This window comes from Brassica napus, chromosome C2 (assembly GCF_020379485.1).
Source record: "Brassica napus cultivar Da-Ae chromosome C2, Da-Ae, whole genome shotgun sequence".
Classification (NCBI taxonomy): Eukaryota; Viridiplantae; Streptophyta; class Magnoliopsida; order Brassicales; family Brassicaceae; genus Brassica; species Brassica napus.
This window is the reverse complement of record NC_063445.1, coordinates 12346023-12350535: the sequence shown is the minus strand read 5'-3', so window position 1 is coordinate 12350535 and position 4513 is coordinate 12346023. Positions and strand designations below refer to the sequence as shown.

The 4513-nt window shown below is 38.8% G+C and overlaps 1 pseudogene; it reads left to right on the top strand.

Moving 5' to 3' along the window:
* The first annotated feature begins 580 nt into the window (after positions 1 to 580).
* LOC125582189 lies at positions 581 to 2536 on the top strand (annotated as a pseudogene).
* Positions 2537 to 4513: the final 1977 nt, after the last annotated feature.

Genomic DNA, 4513 nt, shown 5'->3' with positions numbered 1-4513 from the left:
ACTCGGCCAGAGTCTCCCCTTGTCTGGATCGTACCTCTGCTCTGATACCAACTGTCACGCGCTGATTTCTTCACTCCAATCAGATCGTGCGGCCTTAGCAACTTTCACCCTTGTGGTTTGCTAAGTCAGCCTTTCGGACAACTCGCTCAGCACTTAGAGAGAGAGTAGGGACGATTTTAGAGAGAGAGTTTGTAGAAGTGTTTTCTTATTAAAGCTTGGTGTCTTTACAAGTGAGGGGTGATCCCCTTTATATACACTTTCTCTTCCTCAACGAACGGTTCAGATCAAACCGATCTAACGGTTGTGAAACTTCTTCTCAAGTGTTCCACAACCTTCTACACTTTTCTACACTTCTCTGCACTTCTCTACACTTCTCCATACCTAAGATATTTTACAAAAGACTTAAAGCTTAAGAAAATACTTAGTGGAGTGGACTTGATTCACCTTTGGCCCGACCCGATCTTTGGTTGTCTTCATGGACGTTTTGGGTTAAAACGGGCCGTGACAGTGCGCTTTGTAAGAACAATTAATAATAATTAATTAATTATGTTAATTGTTATTGCGAAGCTTAAAAACGCATATGGCCAATCCAGTAAAACCACACTTTTCGGTTAAAATGGTAAAAACACATTTTCCCGTCAAAAACATAAAAACGCACAAAAACCAAAAAAATATATTTTCCCGTCAAAACCCACAAAAATGCATTTTCCTGCCAAAACTGTGGAAAAAATATTTTTCCATCAAACCCGCAAAAACACACTTTTTCGTCAAAAAAATATTTTCCGCCAAAACCGCCAAAAGGTATTTTCCGCCAAAACCGCAAAAACGGATTTTTTCCGCCAAAACCGCAAAAAATGTATTTTCCGCCAAAACCACAAAACACACTTTTTCATCAAAATACATTTTTCTGCAAAAACCGCAAAAATTTATTTTCTGTAAAACCGTAAAAACACACTATGCCGACAAAAAGCAAAAAAACACACAAAAGCTGAAAAACATACTTTTCCCCAAAAACTCCAAAAATGTATTTTCCCGCCAAAACCGCGAAAAAACATTTTCCCGTCAAACCCGCAAAAACGCACTTTTTCGTTAAAAACGCATTTTCCGCCAAAACCACAAAACATACTTTTTCGTTAAAACACATTTTCCGCAAAAATCGCAAAAATGTTATTTTCTCGCCAAAAATTTAAAAAATATATTTTAATCATTTTATTAACAAGTCCACCTGTATGCAGCTGCAAATTAAAAAATAAAAGCAAACGAATATAGTTTCATTTAGATGATTCATCTGGATGCATACATGAAATGAAAAAAACGAACAACATCTGGATAAGGCATCTAAATAGACAATCTCGATGCATATTCCAGATTCTATACGTACAAACGAACATGGCTATATTAGAAGTGGGAAGCCAACGATTTTTAGAGTATCATTTTTTTTATTTTTTTTTTCTAAAAATCTAGACAAAAATTGACAATAAGCAAAACCTACTCTGATTTTCTTTCTCAATGGCAAACAATGAAAAAATAATCTCAAACATGGGAGGAGCTCCTCCTCGCATGCGCCGTTCACCGTCACGGTATTGATTCATGCATGGGACTCCGTCGCCATCAAAATCAATCAACAAAAACTGATCTAAGATCTCAAGCGATGTTTCTCCCGAAAACCTGAGGGAGAAACTGTCTTCGAGATCGCTTGGTGACTTGAGGAATTTAGAAAGCCCCGTGTTGATGAGCTCAGAGAGAGAGAGAGAGAGAGAGAGAGAGAGAGAGAGAGAGAGAGAGAGAGAGAGAGAGAGAGAGAGAGAGAGAGAGAGAGAGAGAGAGAGAGAGAGAGAGAGAGAGAGGCTGAATGTCCAAACTCTCTGAGACGAAATATAATTTCGGTTATCGGCGGAGATGAAACCGACGATAACACTGTTAGAGAGGACTTAGATAGAGGTGACTTGCCCGAGTCGGCAGGAGAGGAAGAAACGAGTGACGTTCGGAGCTCAGCGGTAAATCTCTGGCCGTCAATAAGAAACTTATTGAATCTCAGTCATTAATCGAATTCATTGAGATTTTTAAAGTCTCACCCCATTGGCTCCCAGTTTTCGCGCCAGCTCGAGATAGTCAGGTAACAAATTAATGTGTTTAAAAAAAAGTTTTTTCCACAATATGTTTTTATTTATATAATAATAATAAATTATAATTTTTGAATTTTTTTTTTAGTTATTTCATATATTTAACGTTACGAACAACAATTAATAGTCACATAAAATAGTATTTTTATGATTCTTATTAACAAATCAGATGAAAATTATAATTAATTCAATAATAATGAATATATAGCATAAGCTCTATTTTTTTTAATTACTCCGTACTTAATTGGGTGGTTCTGAAGCTACAAGAAACACCCGAGTACTAGAGAGGGGTAATAAGGCAGCATATAGACTTTGAGCTGACTCGAACTCTGGTCCACCACCAAGGTTATTACCAAAGCTTCAAGACCAAGTTTTATCAAGATTTACTGCTTCCGAGTATAAATTCCGCTTAACAAACTCATACAGAAAAAGAAGACTCTCATTATGTCTAAAGCCAAAAATGTCAGTGTTTTGTCGGAAAAGTAGTTCCTTGGCTGTTAGATGATGGTAGCCCTGAGCAGAAGAAAAATGATCAAGGAAAGAGCAAAAATGGTGTCTCAAAAAAATAAAGTTTTCTTAAGAGAATGAAAGGGGCTTCTTCGTCTGAAACTTTGCTAGAAATGATGAAGGTTTTTGATGGAATGAAAGCAGTTGAACAAAGTTGATGTAAACATTAAGCAAGAAGAAGTTGATACAGGAAAGCCATCTTTGCAAAGAAAAACACTAGTGGCGCCTCGAAAAGAGAAGCTAGTGAGAAGGAGGGAAGGTTATTCTGCTCGCCCAAAGAAGCATACAACGAGGTTATGATTCTTCATTTACACAAACGAGATTGAATTTGCTAGCTGATACTAAAAGAGCAAAAGATCTGAAAGGAGATTATAAGAATGTTCCAGCTATCAAAGAGTCATGAAGGGTTGTCCCCTCTTCTTCTCGATCTTCTTCTTAGGGAGTAGAAATCTTCTCTTCTTCAGGCTCAAAAGCAGCATAAGTGACCTTCCCCTGAGAAACAGAGTGATTCAGAAGTAAAGGTTAAAAGGAGAAAGAATGACAAGATAAAATTACTTTATTGCATATTGATCAAGATACCTCAGTGTTTGAGATTGTTCTTGCCTAACTGTCTTAGCTGTTTCGTGTTGGATCTCTGCCTCACATTGAGGTTCTGAATCTTCAGTAATAGTCCTCATCTCGAGCTTTTCCTTCTTAGACCTAACCCCCTTTGCTTTAACCAACATAGAAATCCTCCATATGGTCTTGATTGGCCTCTTTAATGGTTTAAGCACAACTCTCTTGGGAACCTCATTGGTGTTAATAATCCTAACCGTTTCAGGAATAGTATCAATTTCTTCAGGAGTTGTGTCTTGTTGAATGTTTGCATGAGTTTGCAAAGCTGAATCAATAGTATTAGGCTGAATAATGTTTGGTTTCGTCCTCATGTCACCCGCCACATGATGCATCAGTGTTCCTTGTACACAATCAGCTTGTATATCACATTTTTCATGAGTTGTGTCTTGTTGGATGTTTGCATGAGTTGGCAAAGCTGAATCAATAGTGTTAGGCTGACTAATGTTCGGTTTCGTCCTCCTGTCACCTGCCGCATGATGGAGCAGTGTTCCTTGTTCACAATCAGCTTTTGTATCACCTTCTTCAGGAGTTGTATTTTGTTGGATGTTTTCATGAGTTGGTAAAGCCGAATCAATAGTGTTAGGATGACTAACGTTCGGTTCCGTCCTCATGTCACCCTCCGCATGATGCAACAGTGCACCTTGTTCACAATCAGCTTGTGTATCACCTTCTTCAAGAATTGTATCTTGTTGGATGCTTGCATGAGTTGGCAAAGCCGAATCAATAGTGTTAGGATGACTAATGTCCGGTTCCGTCCTCATGTCACCCGCCGCATGATGCAGCAGTGTACCTTGTTCACAATCAGCTTGTGTATCACCTTCTTTAGGAGATGTGTCTTGTTGGATGTTTGCATGATTTGGCAAAGATGAATCAATAGTGTTAGGCTGAGTAACGTCCGGTTTCATCCCCATGTCACCCGCCGTATGATGCAGCCGTGCTCCTTATTCACAATCAGTTTGTGTATCACCTTTTTCAGGAGTTGTGTCTTGTTGGATGTTTACATGAGTTGGCAAAGCTGAATCAATAGTGTTAAGCTGACTAACTTCCGGATCCGTCTTCAGGTCACCCACCGCATGATGCAGCAGTGTTCTTTGTTCCAATCAACTTGTGTATCACCTTCTTCAGGAGTTGTGTCTTGTTGGATGTTTTCATGAGTTGAAAAAGCTGAATAGATAATGTTAGGCTGACTAACGTCCGGTTCCGTCCTTGTGTCCCCCGATGCATGATGCAGCAGTGTTTCTTGTTCACAATACGCTTGTGTATCACCT